At 37.9% G+C, this 18982-nt stretch overlaps 1 protein-coding gene and 1 pseudogene across 1 annotated transcript in view; one reads left to right on the top strand and one right to left on the bottom strand.

The window, feature by feature from the left end:
- Window positions 1–18982, top strand: part of PTGFR (prostaglandin F receptor) — a 264047-nt gene that overhangs the window by 127174 nt on the left and 117891 nt on the right. The gene's annotated exons all lie outside the window — the stretch shown is intronic.
- On the bottom strand, window positions 5534–5909 carry LOC119236642 (40S ribosomal protein S15a-like; annotated as a pseudogene).

Raw genomic sequence — 18982 nt, 5'->3', positions numbered from 1 at the left:
CAGGCTTTCACATAATCCCCAGGTTTCTCTTGCATTCATGACATTATTCAGCATGATGCCTATGCCTGTAGTTTGTTGGCTCTAGAGCAATGATTATTAATCAAGGATTCTTTTATTCTCTACACCTCCTCCTTCATCCTCCAGGTCCCTTTGGACATTGGAAATAACTGGAGATATTTTGTGTTTTCACAAATAGTGATGGTGGTGGTAGGGGATGTGGGCAATGAACTGAGAGAGAGAATGAGAAAGAATAAAGAAGACTCAGTGGGACATTTTAAGGAGTAGTAAATGAAGTTAATATGGTATTTCTCTGAGAGAGTGAACAAGCCAGCTGTTTGTATCAAACCAAGGCATAGATGCCTCTACCTTACTGGGGACATAGTGCGTCCAAGCTAGCCCTAAGTCTCGTTAAGTCCAGGAAACTAAATTTTAGCAGTTCATAGTAACACTAGAGGAGATTACTTACTAGATATGAAACTAGAAATGAATGGAGCAGGAACTCTGGGCTGTACTGCTCCTTTTCTACCCTGTGGGACTGGTGTTGATCTTATGAGGCACATGACAGCACACAGATTGTCAAGTCTGTGATCTCAAACTCCAGAGAGGAGAGATATTTTTTTTTTTTTTAAATTTTTTTTTTTTTAAGATTTATTTATTTATTTATACAAGCACTGGGTACAGTCAGAAGCACGGGAGGGTGAGAGAATTCACCAGAGCCAGAGCGGGGAGCAGACCAGGCAGACTGAAGAAGTACACTGCTGAGGGGAGCAGCGGGCGGCAGGAGAGGTCTGCGCGCCATGTGGGATCCTCCTCCAGTGGCCCGGGAGCAGCTGGGGATCGAACCGGCGCTGCAGAGGCTGCGGGCAGCTTCGCAACCCAGCGCTCAACCACTGCGCCACCGGGGAGGCCCGAGAGGAGAGATATTGGTGGTGTCACAAACACAAACTAGCTTTTCCCTCTCCCTCCCCAGCATGATCATACTAGAAGCTGGGCCCCTCTCCGACCCCACTGACTCATAAACTATGAAAAGAGGTCCTAGTACCTAAGGGGGTTGGTATAGGCCCCCCAAATAAAATATAAACAAACCACAGTCCAACCTGTGGGAAAAGTAAATGATTTCAACTCTCTAAAGCCACTAACAAACATTAAAAAAAAAGGGAGACAAAGTAGCATAATGGTTAGAAAAAATTTATGAAACTCAAGACATCACGAGGAGAGTCCACACTCTGGAATCCAAGCACAGAATTGTAGGCTATATCTCCCTATCTAATCAAGTTCAAATTTTTATAATAAATAAACTCAAAGTGATAGAAAACAGTGTAGAAAGAAATGTTAAAGCAATTCTACAGGCAAATGGGACTCAAATAAGGAAGAGATAGGCATAATCATATCAAATAAACCTGCTAATAAAGGTAATGAGAGACAGGAATGGACATTACATAACCACTTAAGGGATCAATATATTAGAAGATATAGTATTCATCAATTTATTGTACCCAAAGAAAGAGATATCAAAATACACAAGGCAACTATTTATAAACCTAAAAACACATTAACCGCAATACAATAGTAATAAGGGACTCCACACCCATTTTCACCAATGGACAAATCAACCAAATGTAAAAGAACAGCAAAGAAACAACAGTCTCAAATGGCCATTAGACCAGATGGGCTTAATAGATATTTATAGGGCACTCCACCCTAAGAAGCAGAACACACATTCTTCATAAGTACACATACACATGGAAAATTCTCAAGGATAAATTACACGTTGAGTATCAAAAAAAGTAATAATAAATTCTTGAAAATTGAAATCAGACTGAGTATCTTTTCTGATCATAATGATATCAAATTAGAAATCAACCACAAAAAGAAAGTTGGAAAAATCTTTAATATGTGGAGGTGAAACATGCTGCTGAATTACTGCTGGGGTTAATCAGGAAATCAAAGAAGAAATTTAAAAAAATCCGGAGTCAAATGAAAATGAAGACACGACATAGGCCCATATCAAGAAGCAATAAAGACTGCAAATAATTTAACCTTAACCTTAAGGAATAAGAAAAAGAACAAATCATATATAGTGTTTTTAACTAATATTGCCTCAACAAATAATTACACCCCCATATCCCCCCAAAAAAGTCAGCCTTTTTCATCTTCATCCTACTTTCCTGTTGTGGCAGTAATTTAAATTGGACATTTTTTTGATATACATTTCCTTTTTTTTTAAAAAGTTAAATGCCATCTTGATCAAAGAAATCTATAGAGGGAGAGAATTCTACCAAATATGACAGTCACCAGATTGTCAAGTAATTTGACCTCCCCATCATGCCCTTAGTTTTTCTTTCAAACATGTATTTTCATTGGTCTTCACACATCCTAAGGTCCAGTCACACAGATTCACCTAGCATTTTCTTTTATGTTCTACACTGTCTTGCCTTAGGTGTTTTTACCTAACCTATTCCTTGTGCAGGGCACACCCCTGTCCTCCATTACTGCCTGTATAAACAGCCTATACCCTACCATTTCTTAAAAAAATCAGGTCAAGTACACATCTTCCAAATATCTCCAGCTGGGAGTTCTTTGTTTGAACTCTCCCTCTGAAATTCTACATTTTTCTTTCATGATACAAAGTGTTTTTGCTCTTGATTTATAAGCTTAAAAACAGGAAAGAGATCTGTTCAAGAAGGAGAGAGTCAGCATGTTGTAGAGCAGTACTTCTCAAACTTTACACACAAATCATCCAGGAATCTTGATAAAACCAGGGTCTAATTTGGCAGTTCGGGCCTGAGGCCTGAGATTCTGCATTTTTTACAGATTGGTGTTGCACCTACATGGGTACCCTATGAGTGGCAAGGGTAAAGAGGATTTGGAATAATGCACATTAACGAAAAGAAAAATCCCTGCCTAAACCTGCTGCAGATTAGCTGCAAGCAAATAACAGGTTCCATTGTGTTGAACAAATCTTCTAGGATTTGAATGTTATTGTTTTGGGTTGCATTTTTGGCCCTGTCATTAACAAGTCAGTTTATTTCACTAAGCTTTAGCTTCATTCTCTACAGAAGGAGAATAATAACATGCTTATCAATCTCTGCTGTCTCTAACTTGGCCCAGTTGTCACTAGTAATTTACTATTTGCTGGCTTACTTCATTTCCCTAAAGCCACAAGCCACTTAGAAGTAACTCTAGATCTTAGTTTGGGGCTCCCTTTCAGTAATTTTTTTTTCATTTAATCAACATTTATTGAGTCATTCATTCTGTGCCAGGTATTGTGATAAGGACCAAAGATAAAACAATAAATCAAACATACATGACCCCTATTGTCCTTGCATATGCAATCTTGGTATTAAAGAAAACAATTAAAGCTCTTTGAAGATTTCTTTTGGACTCCACTTTTATGCCTAATAAATATAGCTATTTATTACTGTGAAGTGCTTAGTAAATTTATAATCTCATCTTTCCCTCATTAGCTCCAAGGTAGGATTTCCATTATTCTCATTATTCCCATTATACAGATGAAGAGATCAAAGCCATGAAATGGAAATGCAGACCTGAATTCTGTTCTTTTGAACCCCCCAAACCCATGTTCCTAATTAAGTGATGGCCTTCCAAAGTCAGAGCCCCCAAACCCAAGCATATCTCTCAACTTGGATTTTTTTTTTTTTAAGACATTTTAACAAATGAAATCACTCATTACTTGCCACATCTTCAGGGCCATTCTTTGGCATTCTGTTGTGGTAGGCTCTGCTTTTAGGCTCTGCTTTTGAATGCTGCTCATGCCCTAGGACTAGGACTAAGTGTTTAATATGTGATCTTATTTAGAAACACCATGAGATTTGTTCTCCTATTTTACAGAACAGGGAAGTTCACAGAAGTTGTCACTTGCCTGAGATCACCTCACTACAGGTCACTGATTCAGTGTCCCCACCAGGCTGAGATATTAAGAGTGCTTAGTGAGCACTGCTTGACATATCAGGAAGTCAGAAAGTGGACCTGTAGGATAGTCATCAAACAGTCCCAAGGGAGAACAGTGAAACTTGTCCTTTTCTGAAGAGAATAAAAAAATCAAACCTATGCAACATCACACAGCACCTAACAGCCTGTTGTAATCAAGTCTGCAGTCTGGCCCACATGACTAGAAGACACTCGAGGAAGAGTTGCTCCTGTCCTTTTTTCATAAGGCTGATTCACCCCCTTCATCCACTCCCATGGTAGGGAAACAGCTGGCTAGGCACACAATGAAATACCTGGGGTTGCTTCTAAACTCCTTTTCTCTTTGCCAAACCCACAAACCTACCCAGAACAGAGCATAGCCTGTGTTGTCCAATTTGGAATACTAGTCACATGTGGCTGCTGTAAGTGCTAGTTCAATGGAGAGGTGGTTTGTGTAAATAAAGGTAAACTATACATGATTTTAAAGAATGAATGGAATTTTACTTTATATCAATTATTTGTTGAAAAACATGGTTAAAATTAATCCCAACAGTTTTTTTGTATATGTCTTAATATGGCTGTTAGAAAGTTTAATTATGTGGCTCTTACTACATTTGTACTGGACAGCACAGCTCTTAGAAAGGGAGGGTGATGTCCTGGTCTCTTTCACAGAAGTCACATTGTTCCCCTCGGTGACTGAGCTATTCCTGGGTGAGATGATCTAGCAAACTAAGTCTCCCCAGTTCCAGGAATATACACATTACATGTTTACAATGAAAACTAATTTTAAAAAACAGTTGTTTACTTTTTTTTTTTTTTAAAGATTATTTATACAAGAACTGGGGTACAGGCCAGAGGCATGGGACGGTGAGAGAATTCTCAGAGACAGAGTGGGGAGCAGAACAGGCAGATGGACTGAAAGCACTGCTGAGGGGAGCAGTGGGCGAGACAGGAGAGATGTGCTGCGCTATGTGGGTATCTCCCTGGCTGGCTGGGAATCGAACCTGCACTTCAGAGACTTCGGACAACTTCACAGCACTGTGCTTAACCCACCGCGCCACTTGGGAGCCCCCCCCCAAAAGTTGTTTAATTTTTAAGAAATGACATTTTACAAACATATTGCTGTAGTGTTGCTGACATGCCACCCAAATTTACTTTGAGGAGTCTTGGTGGGTTGTGGGCTCTACTGCTTTCTTCTTTACAAGCACTTATATAGTTAACTGTGGCCATATCACATTAAGAGCAGTTATCAAAGCACCAAGTGTGTAATGTCAAGCTAAAACTAGGATAGGCACCATTCCTTCCAGGGTTAATATAGAAGTCCTGAAAAGCACTACTTCCCCACCAAACTCCAACCCAGATTCAACCATCCAGGGGCAGACATATGTTCCTCTGGTGAGTCATGTGGTGATGGTAAGTTATGACAAGACTTTGTTTACCTCAGGGAAATGGCAGTCTCCAAATTAACACAAAGGCTGTAAACTAATGCTGTAAGGTGTACTTTTGCTAATTTGCTGTAAAGTGTAAATGACCAAATGAAGCTTCAGAGTCCATTGAGGCATATTATTTGTTACACATATATTGCATCCCTAGAAAAAGAAACTCAGGATTTTCCCCCTGTGTGTTTTTGTTTTACTTCTCCATGGTTCATGATGCCAGCGGTGGTTCTCAGTACCATGAAACCAGACTGATGGGATGGGAACAGGTCATTCTGCCATTTTTCTAGAGTTTTGAGTTATACATCACATTTGGGACTGATCATTACACACCTGTCTAAGCTACCTGTGAGGTAGGCAATTTTACCAGTTCTGTGATCATCAATGATTACAGATTTGCAAATAAAACCATGTTTCCTCATCACAGTTAGAAACCAGGTGATGATTTTTGGAGTATGGCTTAATAAGAAAGTGGTGTTTGATTCTCTTTTCAGTGTTGTGCATGCTCTTGAGAGGAATAGCCAGGACATTCTTGTGCACCATGATGGTGGCATGGGAGGTTGGCAGAGAAAGCTCCCTTTTAGTAGTTAAGAGTGACTTGAGAATGGTGCTTTGTCATTCCTAAGACCAATGTCTGGGTTGGGAGACTCGTAGTGCAATTGGCTCTTGGGTGGGTTTCTGACTTCAGCCTTCCTGTAGAACCTTTATCATGGGTGCTCAAATTTCAGACAGTCATCTGTCCTGACACCTGATTTTTAGTCACCTGCGGAAACTATGGTTTGACTTCTAATTTCTGTTCCCTAGTTGTGGTTAGTCTCTTCTATGGTAGCTCTGCTCCTGCTCTTCTTTGTATCATCTGAATGGATCTCCCTGTCAATATTTCCTTATTGCCCTGTCCTTCCTTGGGTGGACTTCAGTATTGATATCATGGCCCACTAGAATTTGAGAGTATTAATTTGTTTTTTCAGTATGTATTTGAGGACTTACTCAGAGCCAGAACTAAATTATTTTCAGTTCCAATTAATTTTATTCATTTCCATGTATAATTATTTAGCTCCTGCTTAGAAATTTCTTATGAGGCTCATTGCTTATCTTTGTAGCAATATCTGTGTTACAAAGCTTTAGTGATTGTAAAACTTAAAAGACTGCAAAAGTTCCCTTTCGATTAAGTGCATAAATGATGCCATTATTTTGTATTATAATGTATATATAGACACATGAAAAAATGTCTATTGAAAAAAGAAATATCTTTCTTGACTTCATGTAAGCCTAAGAAGATTTTTCTTGAAGATGATAATGATTCAAAGGAATAAACAGTTGGCACAAATTTCTGACTTAGAAGTTATCAGTACAACTGAGGTTGGCTGTGTGCATAGGTGAAGCATCTACATGTCTTATTTCCTAGTTATAAGCTGTCACAATACCTGAAATAGCCACCATTAGGGACTCTCAGAAAGTGTGCTGGTTCCTGGTTAAAACGCTAATATTCTTGGAAACAGGAAATTTGCTGTTATTCATCAATTCCTTTGAAGAGATACACTTATCAGGTAAGTTGCTATCATTTTAAGAAATAGAAAACTGGACCTCAAAGGAAAGGCAGACTAAAAATCAAGGAGGTTTACAGGTAGAAAAATCAGGAAAAGGTCTTAGAGAAAGGGCATCAGCATTTTGCTTGGTGGGGGCAGGAGGGACTATATGTGACATGGTGGGTGAAATAAACTTGTGTTTTTGGAGGGAGGGACCAAAACCAGGGGCATCTTTTGGAAAAGTGTTGTTGTAGCTCAGGCTAAAATATGAAATGCCCCCAATTGGGTAGTTTAAACAACAGAAATCTATTTCCTTACAGATTTGGGGACTGGCAGTCCAAGAGCAGAAATGCCAGCAAGCTTGGCTTCTGGTGAGGACTTTCTTTCTGACTTGAAGGTGCTGCCTAAACAGCTCATGGCTCTAGACCTGCTATCTTGTGAATTTCTGATGCAGGCTTGTTAGTCTAGTAATATCTCTGAGGCAGAAATGATCCATTGGTCTTTCTTTTGCAACTGTCTGAAGTGATAGATGTTTGTATATGGATATCAAGTGATGAGGTCAGAGTCCATTTAACATACCACTGGCTTGCACAACCACTGGGGAAGTTCTGCTACACATTCCATGTTGGTTTTCCTTAAATCTTTGGGATTCTTCGTTAATGATGCAATTTGGTGTTCTCATTAAATGGAAATTTCTCTTGACAGATGGACACAATTTTATTGCCTTTGATCTATTTATTTTTGAAGAGCTCTATTTCAGAATGTTATTGGAGCTCTTAAAGAAATGTGAGATTTGCAGCAAAATTAAAGAACTGGCCACTCAAACTACTCAAGGCTCTTCAAACTACTCATGAGCTCAAGCTCATGGAGGAAGGAGAGGGGCTTTTTTATTCCTTGATGGAATAAAAATATGGAATAAAAATAAATAATGAATAAGCTTCTATTAGCACTATTCCAATAGACCAGTCATATGCTTATACAGATGACTGATATTCTTTAAGAAAAAAAGCTTGTTGGGCCTCCCCAGTGGCGCAGCGGTTGAGCGCTGGGTTGCGAACCTGCCTGCAGCCTCTGCGGCGCCGGTTCGATCCCCGGCTGCTCCCCGGCCACCAGAGGAGGGTCCCACATGGCGCGCAGACCTCTCCTGCTGCCCGCTGCTCCCCTCGGCAGTGTACTTCGGTCCTTCTGCCTGTTCTGCTCCCCGCTCTGGCTCTGGTGAATTCTCTCGCCCTCCCGTGCTTCTGACTGTACCCAGTGCATGTATAAACAAAACAAACAAACAAATAAATAAATATAAACATGCCTCTATAAAAAAAATTAAAAAAAAAAAAAAAAAGAAAAAAAGCTTGTCATACCTTGACTCTGGGTTGTTTTTTTTCTGTTTTTTTCCTAAACATTTTAACTTGCATTGATTCCAGTCTACTCTTAGCTGTTATATACCTGGCTCTGGATAGAGTTTCTTGTTTTCTGCTTCTTTTGTATATTGAATGGATTCATCCATCTGGCACACAAGGCACATCCATCTGCATCACAAGGCACATATCCTCACTTGAGATTTTTGACAATAAAAAGCGTTTCAAACTTCAATTTCATTGAAAGAATCTGGAAGAAAGTTATGAAATAATAAAACCTCAGTTAATTTTGACCTTGAAGAGATAAAGGTTTTAATAACCTTGGATAATCTATGGAAAATCCATCTTGTTGAACATCTCTTCAAAATGTACTGATTAGCTTTTCCATCTTAATTGTATTTCAGTAGTATACTTGACTATATACATATATATTATATAAATGAATTTTTTTGATCACTGAATTTTTTTTTCTCGTTCAGTGCTTATGGAGAAACTGAGGATCACATAAATAATATAATGCTAATGTAAGATAAGATTAATATAAAAATTATATATTTTCTGAATTTAATATATTAATCATTCAAGCATGTAGTGTTTTTAAATAGTGGTATATAGGCAAATGTATACTTGAGTAATTAATATTAAGAGATTAAGAGTAAGGTTTTCAGTCATTCATTTCATAAATATCCACCGAGCATTTACTATGAGTTAGGTATGGCTTTAGACTTTTGCCATCCTTTCCCTTGTGAGGCTAACATTTTTGTGGATGGAAACAGATCATAAATGTTAAACATAATAAACAAGAAATCAGATGTGTTGCTTGTTTTTGTGGAAGAGCTGAGTAGTGAGAACGGGGAACAACTTAATTTGCAGGATAGAGATTTGAATATATTCATTTGCATGACAGTCTCACATTTGGCTTTTCACTTTGTCTCCGTTCATGCAGAATTCTTTCAGTGTCTGAGATGTAGAGTACAATTTTCCTGTGGCCTGGAATTCAACCACAGAAGAGATGTGAGCCACATGGCATCCTAGGGTTTTACTTAGTGGGCACGTGACTGTTGAGCTGCAGGTGTCAGCCCTGGGGTTCACCCCCACATGGCTTTGAGCTGGTTACTTAACTCTTCTGAAGCTCAGTCTTCTGTCTGTAAAGTGGAGATGGTAACAGAATAGGGTCATTAGATGAAGTTTGTTTTCTGATGTATCCCAAGAATTAATGTGGAGTCTGCTGAATGATAGATGGTTAATAAATAGTCCTCCAATGAATAAATGTTTGTGGAGAGTGTATGAAGAGCGATTGGTTTTATATTTTATCCTTAAATTCAGTGAGCTGAGTGCCTTCCTTTGTCTAAAAGCCACAAGGTTGTGAAATGAGTGGCTCATCTGATTAGTTATCTGGGTTTGTTTTGATTTATGATGAAGCCTCATAAAAAGAGAAAAAACTCTCTCTGCCCTGACTCCTTCCCCAACGCCCCTCTTTCCATTGCTGTCTGTAGAGAACTTGAAAAATCTGTCTTTGGTCACCTAGCATCTTATAAAGAATCCAAGTGGCTTAACAGATGTGAAAAAGGCTCTGGAAGAAATTAAATCTGTGTCAAATGATGTTTCTTGACTTTCTGAAAACCTTTCTCAAGTTGTAGCTGCCTTATGTACTATGAAAGCATCTTTCTGGTCAGTAAATCTAGGCCCATAGCATTCTCTCATCTCACCTCTTATAGAACCTGTTTCCCTAGAACCTAGGAGTTTTATTGAAAGGCCCCTAGAATGGGGTGTGTTTTTAAAACTCTCTTTAAAATATCTAACAGTACTTCTTAATCCATTTGAAGCTTGTGAAGGATATAGAAAAAATATGACTGATTATGCTTATCCTGTTTTGTTTATATAATTCATAAGAACCCTCCTATTGAAGTTTGGCATAGTTCTGCATTATGGTCAATTGGTACTTATATAATACTTTTAAATGGAAAAGTGCTTTCCAGACATTTATTATGGAAGCCTCTGTTATCAGTGACAAATAGTTCTAGGAGATTATTCATCACACAGATCTGTCTGCTTTATGGTTTCAGCTAAAGCACTAGAGTTTGCCAGCACCCTCTAGAAGGTGTATTTAGTAAATAACTTTTTTTCTTTTTACATGGTCATGGGATTTTCAAAATTGACTCTGAGCATGCATTTTTGTATTGGACAGGGAAATGATACTGGCTGATTTGATAAAATCTGGATAAGATGATGGAATATAAGTTAGTATTTGGTAAAATATAGGATGTTCTAGAATTATTTAGGTGACTATTTTCTAAGGTAGCTCACTGCGACCCTTCAGTTTTTTTTTTTTAAATGACTATTTTTTTTTTATAAAGGCATGTTTTTATTTATTTTTATTTATTTGTTTGTTTTGTTTATACATGCACTGGGTACAGTCAGAAGCGCGGGAGGGTGAGAGAATTCACCAGAGCCAGAGCAGGGAGCAGAACAGGCAGAAGGACCGAAGCACACTGCTGAGAGGAGCAGCGGGCGGCAGGAGAGGTCTGCGCGCCATGTGGGACCCTCCTCTGGTGGCCGGGGAGCAGCCGGGGATCGAATCTGCACCGCAGAGGCCGCAGGCAGCTTCGCAACCCAGCGCTCAACCGCTGCGCCACCGGGGAGGTCCCGACCCTTCAGTTTTAAAAACTATTTTTTTTAAATTGAAGTAATGTTGGTATACAACACTTTATAATCCAGACGTATAGGCTCACACCTCTTCAGTTGCATTTTGTCACACCTACTCATCAGCAAGGCACCATAGTCTCCCATCATAGTTCAGTGAGCCCCCTCCCATTCTAGTCCCTCCTCGCCCCTCCCATAACCTCAATTCTACAGTAAGGTTTCCAGGGTTTGTTTTGGTTTTGTCTATTCCTTTGTTTTGTTTCTCTGTAGCATAGTATTTTACCTTTGGAGTCACATAAGCTTGGTTTGACCTCCATTCCAATTATTAGATGACTAAGTTAGTTGGAAATACTCAAATTATTGACATTGACTTTTCATGTTGACCTTGTATAATCAGTCTACTTAAGATCCTAAGCCATTTCCTCAAGTTTAGAAGAGGGATTATGTTACCTTCCTTGAATAGTGATCTGAATGATATTAAATCAGATAAAGCTCAGACAGCACCTACTAATAGTATAATAGTATAATTTCCTGAATGGTTCTTTTTCTTCCTTCTCCTTTCTTACTGTCATCTCATAAAAAATTGCAATAACAAAGAAGCTAAGTGGATGACCATCTGAAAATAATTTCCATACTGGCTAATGTTGACCTGCTTCTGAATTTCCTTTATTGAAATGATGCTAAATAAACAGGTATTGCCAAAAAAGAAAGTTTTATTAGAGGTCAGTACTGAAACAACCTTTGATGAAATGAAAATAGCAATGTCTTTTTTTTAATTTTTAAAATATTTTTACATCATTTTCACTTTTAAACAATATTTGCTTCCTCTACCCCTTCAGGTGTAGTCCCCATGGAATTTCCTTCACCAGTGCACCTGTGCACCATCACCTCAGGCCCCTGTGCTCCTCCCTCCCTCCCTCTGATCCCTCTTCCTCCTACTTCCCTGCAAGATGTCTCTGATTTATAATTGTCTGTTTTTGCTTTGTTGTGTTTTCTTTTAAGAAATTCTATGGATTGGCTAACAGACACATGAATAAATTCTCATCACTTATCAGATAAAAGCAATTCAAAACCAAATGAGATAAATCTCCCACCTATAAAAATGGCCCACATCAAAAAGACCACAAACAGCTAGTGTTGGTGAGGATGTGAAGAAAAAGGAAACCTAATATACTTTTGGTGGGATTGCAGACTGGTACAGCCTTTACGGAGAACAGTGTGGAGGTTTCTCAAAATAGTAAAAATCAATCTACCATATGATCCAGGAAGTTCACTCCTAGGTATCTATGCAAAAAATGCAAAAACTCTAATTTGAAGGGATATATGCACTCCTGTGTTCATTGAATCATTATGCACAATAGCCAAGTTACGGAAACAACCTAAGGACAGATGAGTGGTTGAGTATTTGTAGTATATTAACACAGTAGATTACTACTCAGTGATAAAAAAGATTAACTCTTGCCATTACAAAAACACAGTTGGAATCGGAGGAGAAAATGCTAAATGAAAGAAGTCAAAAGGATAAAGATAAATATCACATGATTTTACTTTCATGAGGAATGTAAAGAAATGAATCAAAGGGTGAGTAAAAAAAAATGATAACAAATGCTAGAAATCTGTCTGTAGAATTAAGGATATGGGAGGGTGAGAAGGAGGATAAAAAGTAAAGTGTGGAGGGCAATCAGTGGACTATGATGGAGGTCTGTGGGTGTCTTGGTTGTGGGAGTAGGTGGTGACACATCTGAAGAGATGTGATCTTACACCTCTGAATCATATACTTGTTGAACAATGTAACCTCAATAAACAAAACAAAACAGAAAATAGAAAAGGAAAAAAAAATCTTTGCAAAACCTGGCTTAAAATGAGTTCAAAGCACATAGCAAGGTCTGTCAGTAATTAATTAAACTTAGGTAATGAATTTATCAAGGTAAATGGCTTATTGACAGGCAATTAGATGAAAAGTGTACCATTTGAGTGGCATTAGTAATGACATGAATTGTGATAATGGATGGCCCCTTGGATTACATCATTATGGACAATTTCAGTGGAGACTGAAGACAAATTTTCCGTTCTTGGAATTGCTGTGGAATAATTAAAGATTGCTGTAATACATGTAAATATGAAGTCTTATTACAATAGAACTTTAGGCTGATTTGCCTACAATATTTGCTACTTAATGCCTCAGCAAGATGAATTTGTCTGATCTGATCTGGGTTTGCATCCTCTCCTTCCTTCATCTCTTTATGGGCATCCCTTACAAAGTTTGTGTTCAACTAAAAGGAATATCCTTCCAAGCAAGAAAAAGACTTATCTGATCTAGTATATGAAAAGCTCTGCTCAATATGAAAACACATAGACCAAAAAGGGGATACTGTGCCACGGCGGGAAGCAGGAACTGAATGAATATTTTAAATCTGTTAATGGAACGAGCAGAGATGAATTCTGAAAACTCCTTGAATTAATGTGATTAGAGAAGGTGGAGTTGTGAAGAAATAGGATTTAAAAGGGGGAAACAGACTTGTGGAGAATCTGGAATAGAGTAGGCAAGACTGGAGGCTTAGGTTACTTGTCACAGCTAATTGTAATTGTGTAATAAGGAGTTGTGAATTGTTTGTGACATATAGGGTATAAGAAATATATTCCTCTCTGTTAAAGTCTATCTTTAAATCTCTGTTCCTTGGTTGACGACAGGTTCAATTTCAGATTTTTTTTTGGATTCCTTTCACCTCCTTTGGGTTGTGTTTGATGCTGGAGGTTTTGTAGTGCAGGACAAATGGAAGAGAGGTCAAGGGCTTGTTATGGCCATCCTTAAAAGGCTCATGTCCTGGTTTCACGCAATCCTTTGAAAGGCAGAGACTCTGCTGGATTATCTAATTACTTCATGCCAAGCTCCATCTTTGAAACTGAGTAGCTTACTGTTAACATCTTACACATTCTTATATCTGCCCCCATGTTACATGTCCCAGCACACAGAGAGTGTTGGGTATGAACTGCGCTCTTTTAATCTTCCTTATTCCCTCCTGTGTCTTCTCCCTGCCCCAACTTTGAGTTTGGACGACTGTCCCTTCTCTAAGATTTAGTTCTGTCTACCGGCTCATTTGGCTTGGTTTCCTTACTTGGTGTACACAAATATCAATCAAGCTTCTTAGGCAAGGGACTACAAAGTCTGGAACAGAGAGCTGTGCTCCTATAAAAGGAAGATCAGCATTAGTTTTACCAGTGAGTCCACAGAAACAAAAGCAACATCAACTACATTTGTAGAGTAGTACAGCCTTACGGAAAACAGGGTGGAGGTATCTACAAATCTTAAAAATAGATCTATGGATCTATATGTACAAATATATAGGACTTAAGCCATCAATTTATTATCAATTCATCTCATCTTGTTAAGGTTATTTAGTTGTATGTCTTTCCTGTTACTATTAGACAGGAACTGTGTATCCATACATACAATTGTTTCCTTAGTACTGAGCAAATAGTAGATACTCAATAGATATAGATTTGAAGAAGAACAAATAATCAACACTGAGTGGAATCATCATATAATAGAGAATCTTTGCATCAAGTATTATAAAGAATTAAAGTTCTAGTGACTTGCGGGAAGTATAGAAATTAAAATAAAAAAGAAGAACCTGGAAATTAGCCAGAGTCAGAAAATAATTCCTCTAAGAACCCAAAGAACTGAAATAAACTGTGATCCAGATATAGAACAGAAGAGTGACCTACCTTCCAGGCATAAAGAAAGTGTTATGAGCAGCAGGATTGAGGAGCAGGTAAAGTTATAAGACATGCGTACTCATTTCAAATATTTGTAAAGCTAAATAGCAGACTTTGTGTCTGTTTAGCTCATCTTATTTGAAAATTTGACTTCTGTAATTATTACCATAGAAAGTGGAATATACCCCTACAGCTGATAAGAGAATGAGATGAGAAACCAGTTCCAGAGTTATTTTACGATCATTGATGATTTAACAGTGACTGTCATCCCAGAAAATGACTCAGAGAACTTGTATTTGTCCTAAAGGAGTTTGTTGTGTGTTTTTTTTTTTTTTTTGCTATATTTACATTTTATACTTGAGGTGCTTGATGAACTAGCAAAAAGAAAGTGTGAATTATACTCTTGTGTTCATTGAACATGATCTACAATAGCCATGTTATGGAAACAACCTAAATGGCAAATGAGTGGACAAAGAAGATGTGGCATATATACATAATGGTATATTACTAGGCTATAAAAAATGGTGAGCTTTGCCATCTGTGACATAATGAATGAAACTGGAGGACATCGTGTGAAGTGAAATAATCAGAAAGAGAAAGACAAAAACTGGATGATTTCACTCATATGTAGAACATAAAGAAACAAAGAAAAGGAACAACCAGAACCAAATCAGAACAAATCATTGAAATCTTATTAAAGAACGGAGGCTCTCAGAGGGATGGAATCAAAGGGTGGAGGACTATGGTGAAGGATTACTTGTGCTTTGGTAGTAGGTGTTATGTTGTAACATACATTTGTAGATGTGTGACTCTGTACCCCTAAAACATACATATTGTAAACTAATGTAAAAGTGCATTAAAAATTACATTTATTCACAATTAGAAAATATTTCTTGCATATTTGATATATTCAAAGACTATAAAGGCTTGTAAGATGTCATTACTGCAATCTAGTATTGGTGAGGGTGGTTATAATGTGTACTTTATTTTTTTTTTAAAGATTTATTTATTTATTAATACAAGCACTGGGTACAGTCAGAAGCGCGGGAGGGTGAGAGAGTTCACCAGAGCCAGAGCGGGGAACAGAACAGGCAGAGTGATGAAATACACTGCTGAGGGGAGCAGCGGGCTGCAGGAGAGGTCTGCGCACCATGTGGGACCCTCTCAGGTGGCTGGGGATCGAACTGGCGCTGCAGAGCTTTGCAGCCCAGCACTCAACCGCTGCGCCACCAGGGGAGGCCCCATAATGAGTACTTTAAAAAAGGGAGGCTCATCTAAATGTAGAAGAAGCTACAAAACAAGGTTCTATGATAGGGCTAGATAGGGTAGATACAAAATAAGGCATTTAGAAGATGGAGCGATTATATCTAACATGGTGATCTCTATGTATCTAACAGAGTGAACATGGAAGGGGCTATAGTCTGTACAATCAAAGATTTTAGTAGGTGGAAGTAACAGGGGAGAAGGCAGAAAGATATTTCAAGTAGTAGAATGGAATGGCCCTTGTCTCTAGAATAGTTTCATCTTCTGGTGATTAATTGACAAAGCATATTGATAGTGGTATGTGGTTGTCATATTGCGATTATTATCTTCTATTTATGTACCGTGAATTTCAAAGCCTGGTTGGCATAATTTTCCTTCTATTATGAAGGCCTAGAAGTGGTTTTGTGGTCTTTTGGAAAGGCAAGATTTCCCAGAAAAAAAATAGTGGTGAGATTCTTAGATTTGGAAACTACTAGGCAGGCATTTTTTCTCTGGTTTTGAGTGATTCCTTTTTGTTAACTGATTGGTCTGGGAAGATGGCTGATGGCTGATATTCTATCCCATGCTTTGGACTCTTCTGTTTTAACCTCATCTTGCAGAAGTTCATCTCTTAGGATTTATTACTTCTTACAAGTCAAAGAAAACAGGATCTCTTATTACATATGTATTCTCTATTATTATTTTTTTTACCCAAAAGAACGGGGGCAGGGTAAAATTTTCTTTCTTTTTTTTTAAAAAAAAGATTTATTTATTCACATAAGCACTGGGGTACAAGCCAGAGGCACAGGAGAGTAAGAGAATTCACCAGAGACAGAGCATGGAGCAGAATAGGAAGAAGGACTGAAATACACTGCTGAGAGGAGCAGTGGGTGAGACAGGAGAGGTCTGCCATGCCATGTGGGTTGCTTCCTGGTCAGCTGTGGACAGCTCCACAGTGCTGTGCTCAACTTGCTGAGACACCAGGGAGGCCCCTAAAATTTTTTTGAAATATATTCTGCTAAATCAAAACTACAATGAGATACCATCTTACACCAGTGAGAATGGCACATATTAAAAAAACTAGCAACAACAAATATTGGTGAGGATGTGGAGAAAAAGGAACTCTCCTGCACTGCTGGTGGGAGTGCAAACTGGTCCAACCACTATGAAAGGAAAGCTGTGTGGAGATTCCTCAGCCTGCTAAAGATGGAGCTTCCATATGATCTAGCAATTCCACTCTTAGGTATTTACCCAAAGGACACAGAAACATTAATTCAAACGGGCACCTGCACCCCTGTGTTTATAGCAGCACTATTTACAATAGCTAAGCTATGGAAACAACCCAAATGCCCAAAAGTAGACGACTGGATCAAGAAGATGTGGTACATATACACAATGGAATATTACTCTGCAATCAAAAAAAAAGATAAACTCATGCAATTTGCAGCAACGTGGATGGAGCTGGAAGGGATCATGCTCAGCAAAATAAGCCAGAAAGAAAAAGAAAAATAAAAAAAAAAAACAGATGGTCTCACTTATAGCAGGAATTTAGAAAACCTAAATAAGGGACCAGGAAAAAACCTAATTATAATAAAATCAAAATCAACAAGCAACTATAAACCAAAGACACACTATAGGGGTTGGGGGGGAGGGAAGGAGGGAGTAGGAGCAAAGCAAGGGGGGTGGGAATTGTATGGGAACTATAACCAAGATGAAAAAGCATATATTGCACAAAAATGAAAAATGATGTAAAAAATAAAAAATATATATTCTGCTAAAAATGGAAAGATATATAGATTTCAATAAATATTTAAAATATCTTTAAAGAACATAACAAAGCAATAAAAATGGGCAAATATCTATAACAAATGTGATAAAGTGGTATTATTCTTAATATATACTGGATGTTTAGAAATTGATGATAGAAGTTCTGAGATCTCAACTGTGGATGGTTAAGGGGTATGAAGAGAAAAATGTCCTTAAGAAAGGAAACATTAATGAACAAGAAGGAGGTTTTATATTCACCATATTTGAAATATTTAAGGACTATAAAAGCTTGTAAGATGTCATTACTGTAATCTAATATTGATGAGGGTGGTTATTATGTGTACTATTTTATTTGTAAAGATTAAAAAATTACTTTGTTTTCAAGGAGTGAAAGGGGCATTTGTCTATACTTTGAAAAACAAATTGGTAATATATAATATTTCTGACTCTTTCCTTGTTAATGACCTAAACCTGGTTTAATATTCTCCCTTTCCTGAAAATGTAACCGAAGGGAATAGTATCCAAAGAATAAAAATGGAGAAATATAAGTCTTACACATACCTACTACAATGTTATTTGACATTGGGTTTAGAAAAATATGGACGGGGGCCTCCCTGGTGGTGCAAGGGGTTGAGCACCACACTATGAAGCAATCTGCAGCCTCTGCAGCATGAGTTTGATCCCCGGCCGGCCAGGGAGTAACCCACATGGCGCAGCAGACCTCTCCTGACTCACCCGCTGCTCCCCTCAGCAGTGTATTTCAGTCAGTCTGCCTGTTCTGTTCCCCACTCTGTCTCTGGTGAGTCCTCTCACCCCCTGTATCTCTGGCTTGTACCCCAGCTGTTGTATGCGTGGATAAATAAATCTTTAAAAAAAAAAAAAGAAAAATATGGACGCAGACTTAAACAATTTCTTAAATCACCTTTATCTGTTTTGGGACTTTATTTGCTAAATGTGGTAATGTTATCAAAATAGGATTGTTGAGAAGATCAGAGGTATTTAATAGGTACTCAATATTGTTAATGTAACTATGGTTGCTTCAGAATGTCAAGTGTATATTGTACACTAAAAAATTAGATTATTACTAGTCATTAAATGTAATATTTAAAAAGAGCATCTCTTCATATAAGCATACAAATGGGCCAGAGCTATAACATGATATACATATTGCATATATAAATGTAATATATAATTAAAATATTATTTGTCTCTCTCTATATCAACTATTTTAATGTAAATAGGGAAAAGACCAAAAGGGAATATCAATACATTGACATATTAGTTCTAGTTATATTGTTCTAGCTACACTTAATTTTTTTTGTTTTTCACTTTTCTATTCATTTAAAAAGAGGGAAAATATACCATTCAA

This window comes from Talpa occidentalis, unplaced genomic scaffold (assembly GCF_014898055.3).
Source record: "Talpa occidentalis isolate TD23 unplaced genomic scaffold, MPIMG_talOcc4v2.1 talOcc4.9, whole genome shotgun sequence".
NCBI classification, from domain to species: domain Eukaryota; kingdom Metazoa; phylum Chordata; class Mammalia; order Eulipotyphla; family Talpidae; genus Talpa; species Talpa occidentalis.
Note: the sequence above shows the minus strand (reverse complement) of the source record. Positions and strands in the feature narration are given on the sequence as shown.